Source organism: Rhinichthys klamathensis, unplaced genomic scaffold (assembly GCF_029890125.1).
Source record: "Rhinichthys klamathensis goyatoka isolate OS25496 unplaced genomic scaffold, OSU_Roscu_1.1 h1tg000079l_1, whole genome shotgun sequence".
NCBI lineage: Eukaryota > Metazoa > Chordata > Actinopteri > Cypriniformes > Leuciscidae > Rhinichthys > Rhinichthys klamathensis.
The window spans coordinates 3,938,238-3,951,405 of NW_026606621.1; the positions used below are offsets into that span (position 1 = coordinate 3,938,238).

General features: G+C 51.5%; 1 protein-coding gene across 1 annotated transcript in view; it reads left to right on the forward strand.

Moving 5' to 3' along the window:
• The window catches only part of il1rapl2 (interleukin 1 receptor accessory protein-like 2), a 524,364-nt gene that overhangs the window by 378,923 nt on the left and 132,273 nt on the right, over positions 1–13,168 (forward strand). The gene's annotated exons all lie outside the window — the stretch shown is intronic.

Below are 13,168 nucleotides of genomic sequence, written 5' to 3' on the forward strand. Positions count from 1 at the left end.
TTGAATCGTTTATTCAAGTGATTCGTTCAAAAATGAATCCAATAATGCAACAAGTTAAGTTTTTATGAGTGAGTCATTGGGCCCTATTTTAACGATCTGAAACGCAAGTATCAAACGTGAAACGCAAGTAAATTTGTGGGCGGATCTCGGGAGCTCTTGCTATTATACCGGTGGGATAAATGAGTCTTGCGCCCAACGCAAATCAAAATTGGGTTGGTATGAAGTAGCTACATTACTCATAGGTGTTGTTTGGGGGTAACGTGCAATAAACCAATCAGAGCGTCTTCTCACATTCCCTTTAAGAGCAGGCGTGTTTGTTCCATGGCGGATTGCTATTATAATGGTGGATTTGCCAGGCACACACCAGGAGTGGTTCACAGCCGAGGAGACCGACGTTCTCGTCAGGGCCGTAAAAGACAGAGAAGTGACATTGTATGGGGATCATGGGAAAAACCCACCCAAATTAGCTTCGGTTAAACAGGCGTATAACATCTTCATGGACACCACGGTGATTTCCCTCGTGTGTTAATATTTTTCCTTGTAATAATGTATGATTTGCAAAAATGAGAACTGTTGCGTCTGTGTAGATGAGAGAAGCAAAGTGTATGCGCGTTGTGCACACGCTAGATTATGGCCAAGCATGCACCCTTAAAATAACATCTGAATAACGCGCCACTGACTTTAGACTAGGTTTTTCCTGGTCAGTGCCGTAATTGTTTTCTGGAAGCAACAGCACCAGGAACGTTTGCGCTGGAACACGCCTCCTCTTTTCGCTGAAGCCCGGGAGCACAAGTTCATTCCCTAATTTACTGATGTGCGTTTGTGGAGGGAAAAGTCTGCTGTGCGTCGGGTGCAAAATAGGAATGATACATGCATCGGTATACAAAGTCAATTGCACTGGGTGCAAGATAGGGCCCATTGAATCATTAATTCAAACCGTTTTTTAAATATAATCAATTCAGATCAATTAAACATTTTAAATAGAATACAGCAATTAACATTCTGTCAGAACCTCTAGTAAATTACATGCTATGTTGTTTAGTTGTCTGTTCAGAATCATGGGAGAATCGTGATCTCGGTTTGAAACAAAAAATCTCAATTTATCCAGAATCGTGCAGCTCTTCCCTGAAATCAAAGGGAAATGATAGGATGATAACAATGCTGTTGAATCCCCAAATCTTAAAACCACTGCTTCTCAAACCTGCACATTTTGTATGTCTCCCTCATCTAACGGGTATGGGATTAATATCCTGCCATGATTCAAAACTGAAAATAAAGTTCTGAAAGGTTGAAAGTAAGTGTTTGAAAACTCAAAATCTTACAAAAAAAAGTTTTGCAAGATCGAAAAATAAGATTTGCAAGCTTGCAAAATGTAAAAAAATTAAAAATATCTCTGCAAACATTGTTGTTTTTGAGATTTCCTTCTTCAGAACTGCAACATTTTTTTACGATGTTGCGCAAACAATTTTTCAGAGTTTCAAATTTGTCATTGTTCTCCCACTGTATTAGTTTGTTTTCCAGGTTTGAAACCTTGTAAATGGTGATCTGAAAACTGGTGTGCGAATGTGTAAAAAAAAGTTTTGAAACTCTGAAAACGTCCCGGGTTACGTATGTAACCCTAGTTCCCCGAAGGGACGGACGCTGCGTGTAATCGCAGTGGGAACGCCCTCAGCGTGACGCGTCTGAAGCATGAATGAAATCAGTCAATGGAGAGAATGAGCGTACTGCGAGTGACGTCATCGACCAGGAAGCTATAAATATCCCCTGAGTACACAATACGCCAGCTTAAAAGTTACTGAAGCAGCGACCCAAGGGGAGTATGGCAGGACACGCAGCGTCCGTCCCTTCGGGGAACTAGGGTTACATACGTAACCCGGGACGTTCCCCTTCAGGGACTACCGCTGCGTGTAATCGCAGTGGGAACGCAATACCCACATCCCCATACGACCAAATCCCCGTCGTGTGTCATTAGGAGACACAAACCGACGAGAGAACCTGAGCCCCGGGAGTGGAGCTAAGATCGAGGGAATAAAATCTAACGAAAGTGTGCGGTGAGGACCAGCCTGCCGCATCACAAACGTCCTGAAGAGAAGCTCCTGAAAGAAGAGCTGTAGAAGCAGCCATACTCCGGGTGGAATGAGTCCTTACAGCCAAAGGTGAAGGCTGTTGGGCCGAACCATAAGCAAGTGGGATGGCCTCGACCACCCACTTGCTCATCCTTTTTCTAGATGCAGGACACCCTTTCTTAGGTGACCCAAACAGACGAACAGTTGTTCCGATCTCCTCCACAGGGCAGCTCTGTGGACGTAAGCATCAAAACCCAAACTGGGCACAGCAAATTAATTTTCTCCTGGTCTGACGTCAGAAAAGGCGGAGGACAGAAAACCTGCAGAACTATAGGTCTAACTGAAACAGTTGGAACCTTAGGAACATAACCTGGTCTCGGAAAGAGAAAGGCCTTAACCAACCAGGAGCAAATTCCAGGCACGAGGGAGCCACCGAAAGTGCTTGAATATCTCCAATTCTTTTTAGAGATGAGATAGCGAGAAGAAGGATAGTCTTTAGAGTAAGAAACTTTTCCGAAACTTCCTCGATGGGCTCGAAAGGAGCAAGGGAGAGACCTTCTAAGATGATGGCCAGATCCCAAGCTGGTACCCTCGTGCGAACTGCAGGCCTCAGCCTCAAGGTGCCACGAAGGAAGCGAGACATAAGTGGGTGTTTCCCGAGGGAACCTCCACTTGAAGGGGTGTGGTAAGCAGCTAAGGCCGCCACATACACCTTCAGTGTGGAGTGGGATAACCCTGTGGAGAGACGGTCCTGCAGGAAATCCAGCACTGTACCAACCGGGCAGTTAACTGGGTCCTGCTGGCGCTCTCCACACCAAGAGTTGAAAAGTTTCCACCTCGCGGCATATAACTTCCTCGTGGAGGGAGCTCTGGATCGGAGGATGGTCTCAACGACCTCAGCCGAGAGACCAGAATCTATGAGCTGGGCCCCCTCAGAGGCCAAGCCCACAGCCTCCATAGCTCTAGACGGGGGTGAAGGATCGACCCACTCGCCTGAGAGAGCAGATCTCTCCTGATCGGTATCTCTAGGGGAGAGCCGTCGAGGAGAGACACTAGGTCCGCAAACCATACCCGGGCCGACCAGAACGGGGCTATTAGCAGGAGACTGAGCCCGTCCCGGCGAACCCTCTCCAGAACTCCTGGGAGCAGAGCGATCGGGGGAAAAGTGTACAAGCGTGACCTCGGCCACGGATGTACCATCGCATCCAACCCCAGCGGGGCTGGATGGCTGAGAGAGAACCACAGCGGGCAGTGTGATGTTTCTCGAGAAGCAAATAGGTCTACCTCGGCAAGACTGAAATGTTTCCATAGGAGTTCCACCACCTCGGGGTGAAGACTCCATTCCCCGGGCCTCGGCCCCTGTCTTGACAGGATGTCTGCCCCCTGATTTAAATACCCCGGGAGATAAATAGCTCTCAGAGAAAGAATTTTCCCCTGGGACCATAGAAGGATCTGACGTGCCAGTTTGTAAAGCGGGCGAGAACGCAAACCCCCCTGATGGTTGATATAAGAAACCACCGATGTGTTGTCTGTCCGGACAAGAACATGGTGGCCCCTTAGGTCTGGGAGGAAGTGTTTCAGAGCCTGAAACACCGCCAACATCTCTAGGCAGTTTAAGTGCCACAGACGATGATGGTCCTCCCACAGACCCTGAGCCAGGCGACCATCCATGATCGCCCCCCAACCCGTGAGAGAGGCATCTGTCATTAGCATAACGCGACGACAAGGAGCTCCTAACACAGGGCCTTGGGACAGAAACCAAGGATCTTTCCACATGATCAGGGCGTGATGACACCGTCGCGAACTCACGATCATGCGAAGCGGATTTCCCCTCGGGGAGAATCCCTTGGTCCTGAGCCACCACTGTAACAGTCTCATGTGCAAGAGGCCAAGAGGTATCACGTTGGACGCAGCTGCCATGAGACCTAACAGTCTCTGGAACTGTTTTACAGTGGATGACTGGCCTAGCTTGACCTGATCTACTGCAGCGAGAATCAAAGCAATACGAGCAGGTGACAATCGTGCCTACCTCGTCGTTGAATCCCACACTACACCTAGAAAAGTGGTTCTCTGTAATGGAGAAAGAACACTCTTTTTGGCGTTGAGCCTCAGCCCCAGTCACTTGATATGAGCAAGAACGACATCTCGGTGCCGAACCGCCTGTTGTTCCGATTGAGCTAGAATCAAGCAATCGTCTATATAGTACAGAAAGCGGATGCCCTGTAACATCAGCGGGGCTATAGCAGCATCCATACACTTCGTGAATGTTCGGGGTGACAGTGCTAGGCCGAACGGAAGAACCCGATATTGGTACGCTTCGCCCCCGAAAGCGAACCTCAGGAACTTCCTGTGTTGAGGGAGGATAGATACATGGAAGTAAACGTCCTTTAGATCTATCATGACAAACCAGTCCTCGGATCTGATTTGAACATCCCCAGTGACAGACACAGCGCCCTGTAACGTACTGGCAGGGAACAGCTGGTCTGGGCACTCCACAACCCTCCTCGGAGGGGGCGAGCGTCCCTCGGGAAATCGCTCGCCGAGTCTCTCTACGCCCTGTGAAGGCAGGGTTAGTAGAGCAGACCCCTGAGGGCATCGGAAAAGACAGGGCACCGTGTTCTTGTGCAGTGAACTCAGGTCTTTCACGATAGGGACCACCCTCAGAGTCCTGACGTTCAGCACGTCAGGATTTTTTTTTTCCGATGAAGTAGTATCCTAACTCCCTGCTGGGTGGGGGACCCATTCCGCCAGGAACTCTACTAAGGGAACCAGCCTCTCGAGGCTGGCCTCTGGATGAACATCCCGAGTGACAGACACAGCGCCCTGTAACATACTGGCAGGAAACAGCTGGTCTGAGCACTCCACAACCCTCCTTGGAGGGGGCGAGCGTCCCTCGGGAAATCGCTCGCCGAGTCTCTCTACGCCCTGTATAGGCAGGGTTAGTAGAACAGACCCCTGAGGGCATCGAGAAAGACAGGGCACCGTGTTTTTGTGCGGTGAACTCAAGTTTTTCCCGATGGGGACCACCCTCAGAGTCCTGACGTTCAGCCCGTCAGGACTTTTTCGACGCGGCCTTTCTGGCGACAATGACTGTCCTCAGATCAGTCCTGCCCCGAGAAGGCCGCGCCGGAGAGCGCCCTGCCTCGTCCCTCCAGTTTCTCTGCAGGGGGGCACGAGACGTGACACTCCGCTTCTGCTGTGCTCTTTTGGAAGACGAACTCGACGAAAGACTTTGCTCTGGTTGAACATTCTGTGTGACAGACACAGTGCCCTGTAACGGCGCACCAGCAGGGAACGACTGGTCTGAACACACTAGAACCCTCCTTAGAGGCGGCGAGCGTCCCTCGGGAAAGCACTCGCCAGACCCTTCTACGCCCTGTTTCGGCAGGGTTAGTAGGACGGGCCCCTGAGGGCGCCGGGAGAGACAGGGCACCCTTAAGGGAGGTGAACGCAAGTCTCTCTCGGCGGGGACCCCCCTCAGATTTTCCTTTGAGCAGGTCGGCCTGAAAAGCCTGCATAAAAGTCATCGTATGCAAACATGCAGCCGCCTGCCAAGCCACCGAGTAAGCCTTCCCCACCAGCACAGAGGTATATATATATATATTTTTTTTTTTTGGTGGAAGAGCCGGTGCTTTAAGTGAAGACGATGAAGCAGGAGAGAGATAGCTCCAGGCGTCTCCTCCGCCTACAGTATCGTCACATAACCAGCAGATTTATGTAAATTCTGCTTGAAACCGGTCTAACCCAGGTCTTTGAAACCTCAGCATGAAGATCTGGGAAGAACGGTAAGCACCGGCGAGAAGGTTGAGGTCGTGCAGACAGAAATCTATCATCTAGATTGCTTTTAATTCTAGAAACCTGTCTATCAGCTGGCCACTCGATACTAAGGTCAGCTTTTCAACAGCCCGAGATAACAGTTTTCTCTGATGCAAAACTTTCGACATCCAGCTCCTCAGAACTGGAAAATCTCAATTCAACATCATCATGTGCCTCCACCCGGGCAGAAGTAACCGCCGCAGCGCGTGCTTCCAGAGCCGGGTGAGAGGCACTAGATCTCGGCGGAGATAGCTGAGATAGGGCGGAGCCCGTCTCAACGTCGCCAGCGAGATCCATCTGCGAGCCCCAAGACAAGCGCCGCTGCTCTGCCTCAACAGAAGCAGGACCCGAGCCTCGGGGAGCTCGCAGCAAAATATTCTCCTCGAAGAGCGATCACCGCGAGCGCAGAGTTCTCAAGGGAAAACGCTTGCAATGCTGACAATCGACTCCCTCGAGAGCCGACTGGGCATTGCTGCACTCCCAAACAAGCCACACATAGCTCGTGTGAATCCCCACCCGTGATGTACCGAGTACAGGGGGGAACACACTTCTTATACTGCTCGCTCATATTGTTTTTTTTATATAAAATATATATAGTGAAAACTCCTGTCAAAACAGACAAACACAATCGACAGATTCAGACACACACAGAGCTGCTGAAGTAACTAAAAGCTGGCGTATTGTGTACTCAGGGGATATTTATAGCTTCCTGGTCGATGACGTCACTCGCCGTACGCTCATTCTCCCCATTCGTCATTGGCGGAGCAGTCGGTCAATCCCACCTTTCCAGTAAATACGACTTGTGATTGGACTGTACGTCAGCAGACAGCAAAGCATTGGCCAAGAGCAGAAGGCCCTCCCTCCAGGCTTTTTTTTTTTAAGTTGCGAGGTTGCGAAGCTTCATTTTCGCTCAGTCTGAGTTTCAGAGTTTCAGAGCAGAGCTGTGTGACAACGCTGCCACAAATCACGTGAGTCGCAAGCTCGCAACTGTGTGGGCGTATCTCTGCAAAGTGGGTGTTGTAAACTCAGCTCTGAAAAAATAGTCTGCAATAGGAGTGCACATGTAATGTAATGTAATGTAATAAGTTTCGCCCTTTCGAACCTCAGTTTTCAGAGTTTCAAAACTTTTTTTCACCTATTCGCACACCAGTTTTCAGATCACCATTTACAAGGTTTCAAATCTGGAAAACAAACTATACACTGGGAGAACAGTGACAAATTCGAAACTCTGAAAAAATGATTGCACAACACCATAAAAAAGAGTGTTGCACTTCCGAAGAAGGAAAACTTAAAAACAAAATTATGTTTGCAAAGATTTCATTTTTTTTCCACTTTGCAAGGCTGCAAAAGTCTGTTTTCAGAGTTTCAAAACTTTTTTTTACACATTCGCACACCAGTTTTCAGATCACCATTTACAAGGTTTCAAACCTGGAAAACAAACTAATACAGTGGGAGAACAATGACAAATTTGAAACTCTGAAAAATTGTTTGCGCAACATCGTAAAAAAAATGTTGCAGTTCTGAAGAAGGAAATCTCAAAAACAACAATGTTTGCAGAGATATTTTTTATTTTTTTAATCTTATTTTTCGATCTTGCAAAACTTTTTTTGGTAAGATTTTGAGTTTTCGAACACTTAGTTTCAACCTTTCAGAACTTTATTTTCAGTTTTGAATCATGGCAGGATATTAATCCCATACTAACGCACCTGGTTCAAATCATCAGCTCATTAATACGGAGTACAATATTTGGGGCGTTTCTCAATACCAAGTATGCAAACTTCGGACATACGCCCTTGGTAGTTCAGACATGCAGAGTTTGACTCAGAAGAACGAACTCCGGAGGAAGGGAGGACACAAGTCCGGTAATTCTGCAAATGTAACCCCGCCACGTTCTTGATAGCGTCACTCAGCTTGCTCTGGATACTCCAGTTATCTCGTTATGTTTATTTTAGGCAACAATAAAAAGAAATATGTTATAATACATCACTATGCCACTTATCGGTTTCATTTTAAAAATATCGATCACCTATACGCATTCAGTAATCATTATCAGCTGTCAGTCACCCATCACCTCATCACCCGAGCACCAGTGAAAAGGACTCCACACACACACACACACACACACACACACACACACACACACACACACACACACACACACACACACACACACACACACACACACACACACACACACACACACACACACACACACACACACACACAGACACTGTCTGGTCTTGTCGTTAGACGCTCAGACTAATTCCTCCTGGAATCTCTCCTACCTGAAGTATACCTACTGTTTGGATCCTCTCATCATCACTCTGCTACCAGCTTTCATTCCCTTTCTGTTTAGTGAACTTTGTTAATAAAGCATTTGGATTTCTTTGATACACTTACCAGTCTGTTGAGTGTGTTACACTGACAATGTGCATATGTACTCTGATTATATTCACTGTAGAAAAATGAAATATGACATAAAACACAACCCTATGTCTTTTTGATAAATGTCAGTTCTCTTACGAGAGGTTCTCTCGTATTGCGTAAGCTAGCTTACGCTGCGGGAAAGATTCATCTTTGCTGAGATATTGAAGCCAAAAAATTATTTCATAATTTTGTATCCATACACAACGCAGTTCCTCTGCGGCAGACCTAGAGCGGGCTAGCTAGCAGCTCATTGGTTCGCTCAGAGAGAACTGCTTAAGCCTATGGGAGAGCGGGGCTGAACCCGCTTCCAATGAGAGGCGCCCGCGCGCTCATTGCGTCATGACCCGCCAGAATGGGCGTGGCCATGGTGTATATAAGGCGCTCTCCCAGGCTTATATGTTGATTCATTTCATCTTCAGCAAGCTGCACGCTTCTGCTGTTCCTGAGAAAAGCCATCGCCGTCGAAGAAGGCATCCTCTAGCGAGCTCAAGGACCCTGAAGAAGCCGGCCGTCTTCGCCACCTTCAGCCGCCCAGCAAGCTAGGCCATCCGACGATTGTATCCTTTCTCTATTTCTAAAAGAGCCGAGCGTCTTTTTAAAGATGTCTCGTTTTTCCTGCGGCTCTTGCCGCGCTCGTCTCGAGGACGGAGACCGCCATGTCATCTGCGCTCTCTGCTTGGGACTCGAGCATGCAGAACTCGCCCTCGCTGATGGAGGATGCGACCTCTGTGAAAGCCTGCCGTTATCGTCCCTGCGGGCACGACTTCTGGCAGTGAAAACCGCTCCCGCGCCGCCTATTCTCTCGCCGCGTAAAAAGAAACGCCGCTCTCAAAGGCCGCCGGAGCCCCCAGCGGAAACATGCGGGCCGCCGCCGCCGCCTCCCGCTTCCCGCTCTCCCTCCCCGCCCCTGCCGGACATTCAGTTGCCGCCGAGTGGCCGCTCTGTTGTTTCCGATGACGCCGCGGAGGAGAAGGACTCCTGTTCACTGCTCGCTTCTGACAGTGAAGACTGGTCATCTCTCGGATCCGCGAGAGAGTCGACGGGGACCCGCGCCGGGATAGAAGAGGAGCTGATGCGCCTCCTCTCACAGGCCGTCGAACGCCTCGGTCTCGAGTGGTCTCCTCCACCCGAGCAGGCCCCGAACCGAATGGACGGTAGCTTTTTTCATCGGCGCTCGACCCCCGCGTGCACCCGGGCCGCTCCATTCCTGCCTAAACTTCACGCAGAGCTGACAAAATCCTGGAATGCACCGCTCTCGGCTAGAAATCGCTCCGATGTATCCGCCTCGCTGCGCTCGGTGGACGGAGCCGCCGAGAAAGGCTATGCAGCCATGCCGCCCGTCGAGGACTTGGTCGCCACACACCTCTGCCCGCCCTCCGCTAGATGGCGTTCTTCACCCACGCTTCCTTCGAAGGCTTGCAGAGCGACCTCGAGCTTTCATGCTCGCGCTTACGCCGCCGCCGGTCAGGCCGCCGCTGCGCTTCACTCTATGTCTGTCCTCCAAGTGTTACAGAGCGATATTCTCCGTGAATGGGCCGAAGGCGGTAGAAAACCCCCCCCCGCCGTCACGGATTTGAGAAGTGCTACGGATCTCGCCCTTCGCGCCACTAAAGCCGCCGCACAAGCTCTGGGAAAATGCATGGCCAGCCTTTGTGTTGCTGAGAGACACTTATGGCTCACGCTCGCCGACATGGGAGATTCTGAGCGCGCCGCGTTTCTCAACGCGCCCCTCTCCCCGACGGGCCTGTTTGGATCTGCCGTCACGGGAATTGTCGATCGCTTTTCTGAAGTACAGAAAGCTTCTCAGGCGATGAACTTGTTTCTACCCCGCCGCGCTAGCTCTTCAGCGGGCCGCTCTCACGAGCCCTCTGCCAGAGCCCCATCACAGCGCCCCCCTCCGCAGACTCAAACAACTCAGCGCAGTCAGAGCGGCCGCCCTCGCCCTCGCTCTCGCTCTGACAGCCGCCGCAGACCGCCGCCCCCCCGTGGCCCGCGACCCAAGATCACGCTGAAGCCTGATCATCAGAAGTCTGCCTAACAATGTCAAGAAAACGACGGTGCTCTCCCGCCGCGGCCGGACCGCCGTCAAAGCTTCGCCCTCTGCCAGTCCCCGTTATTTCGCCGACTGCTGTAGTGTTGACCGCCACAAACAAGCCGGTGTCCCAGCCCGCTTGCGAGCGACAAAAAGCCGTTTTTACGGCTACCCAGAGAAATCTCAAAAAGAGAAATTTTGCCAGTTGTGTAGAAAATGTGCCCACAATCATGTGTTCACCCATACACACAAGCATAACATATCCCGTGTCTCTATCAGAGCCCCATCACATGAAACGGGCACAGCCCGCTCTAATATCAGAGAACATAAACACGCCCACGAGCTCGTGCACGTGTCCCCTCTCTGCTCGCTCTGTGTCACGGCCCATAGACTCCTCTCTGAGTGCAAATCCCGTTGCCACACACATTCAAAGCGCGCCCACACACTGTGTCCAGCCCGCTATGTGCAGCAATCAGGGCAATACAGCCATTCGGCCACTAGCCGCATGCTCCAAAGCGTGGGAAGCCATTCCAGGCATTTCCCCGTGGGTGTTAAGCATTATAAAGAACGGCTACCTGCTACAGTTTCGCCGCCGCCCGCCTCGTGCGCGCGCGCAGCTCGAATCTTCTGTCAGCCCGCTGGCCGCCGGCACGCTCCGCTCAGAAATTGCGACGCTGTTGCAAAAGGGCGCGATAGAGAGAGTCCCGCCATCTATGACCGAGTCGGGGTTTTACGGCCGTTATTTTCTGGTTCCCAAGAAAGACGGCGGCCTCAGACCGATCTTAGATCTCAGGTCTTTGAACAAAGCGCTCATGAAGAGACCGTTCAAGATGCTCACTACCAGGAAACTCCTCGCGCAGGTGCGCCAAGGGGACTGGTTCATATCTCTAGACCTGAAAGACGCCTATTTTCAGATCCAGATAAATCCCCGTCACAGGCCATTCTTACGTTTCGCCTTCGAGGGTCTTGTTTATCAATACGCCGTTCTCCCGTTCGGCTTATCTCTGGCGCCCCGTACATTCACGAAGTGCATGGATACGGCGCTCGCCCCCCTGCGAAGCCAGGGGCTGCGCATTCTGAATTATCTGGACGACTGGCTGATTTTGGCCCAATCACAGACGGAGCTTCTGTCGCACCGCGCAGTTCTCCTCGACCATTTGGAAACGCTGGGCCTCTCTGTCAACTGGACAAAGAGCTCCCTTCATCCCAGTCAATCGATTTCCTTCCTAGGAATAGATTTGGACTCGGTCACGATGACGGCTCGCCTGTCTACACAGCGCGCGCGCAGTGTTCAGCGTCTAGCCGCCTCGTTCCAGATGGGCACCCGCAGGCCTCTGAAAACTTTTCAGAGGATGCTGGGTTACATGGCCTCAGCCTCCGCTGTACTTCAGCTGGGCCTTCTGCACATGCGCCCGCTTCAGTTCTGGTTGAACAGCCGTGTACCCCACCGCGCGTGGAACACGGGTCGCCAGCTGATCAGGGTTACGCAAACGTGTCTCACGGCGCTGCAGCCATGGACAGTAGCAGAATGGTTTCGTCTAGGCGTCACGATGGGGACCTTTTCCTGCCGAAAAGTCATCTCGACAGATGCATCCAACACGGGTTGGGGTGCAGTCTGCGAGGGCTCACCGGCCTTCGGCCACTGGTCGATTCAGGAAAGCCCATTACATATAAACTGTCTGGAAATGCTGGCGGTCGAGAACGCGCTCTCGCACTTTCTCCCGCGCATCCAGGGACACCACGTCCTGATCCGTTCGGACAATATGGCCGTGGTCTCCTATCTCAACCGTCAGGGCGGTGTCAGATCCAGAAATCTCTGTCGACTGACGCACCGCATTCTAGTTTGGTCTCAGAGCCGCCTGCTCTCGCTCAGAGCGACGCACGTGCCGGGCCATCTGAACGACGGTCCAGACATACTGTCCAGGAACCTCATCTCCACAGGAGAATGGTCCCTGAACTCACAGACGGTCCAGTTACTGTGGCGACTATTCGGCAGAGCAGAAGTAGACCTCTTCGCGTCAGAAGAGAACGCTCACTGCCCAATATATTTCTCGAAGAGCGAGGACGCGCTAGCCCAGGAATGGCCTCGCCGCCCGCTCTATGCATTCCCTCCGATCGCTCTGTTACCACAGGTAATTCAGAGGATCAGGGACACACGCCACTCGGTGCTCCTCATAGCCCCGCGTTGGGAGAGTCAGAATTGGGTTCCGGAGCTCACGCAGCTGTCACAGACAGCCCCGTGGCCCATCCCAGTCAGAGCAGATCTCCTCTCTCAAGCTCGCGGCACGATCTGGCACCCCCATCCACAGCGCTGGGCGCTGCATGCATGGGTGACCAACGACTTTTCTTTGATTTGCCAGAGGGAGTAAGAAACACTGTCATACAGGCTAGAGCACCTTCCACGAGAAGGCTCTATGCGTCTAAATGGTCTGTGTTCTCAAAATGGTGCACCGACAAACAGCTGGACCCACGGTCGTGCGAGGTGCCGTCTTTGCTTGTTTTCCTTCAAGAGATGCTGGACAAGGGCAGGTCCCCCTCCACTCTCAAGGTTTATGTGGCAGCCGTCGCGGCGTTCGCGGAACCCCGACGCGCTCAGTCATTGGGCAAAGACGAGTTAGTCATCCGCTTCCTCAGGGGAGCTAAGAGGATGAACCCTCCGCGGCCCCCGTCGGTTCCGGTTTGGGATCTTTCTATAGTCCTTGAAGCTATGAAAGCACCCCCGTTCGAACCGCTCGAGTCTGTGGATCTGAAATACCTCTCGCTCAAAACCGTTTTCCTGACGGCTCTGTCCTCAGTTAAACGCGTTGGGGATCTTCACGCGCTCTCA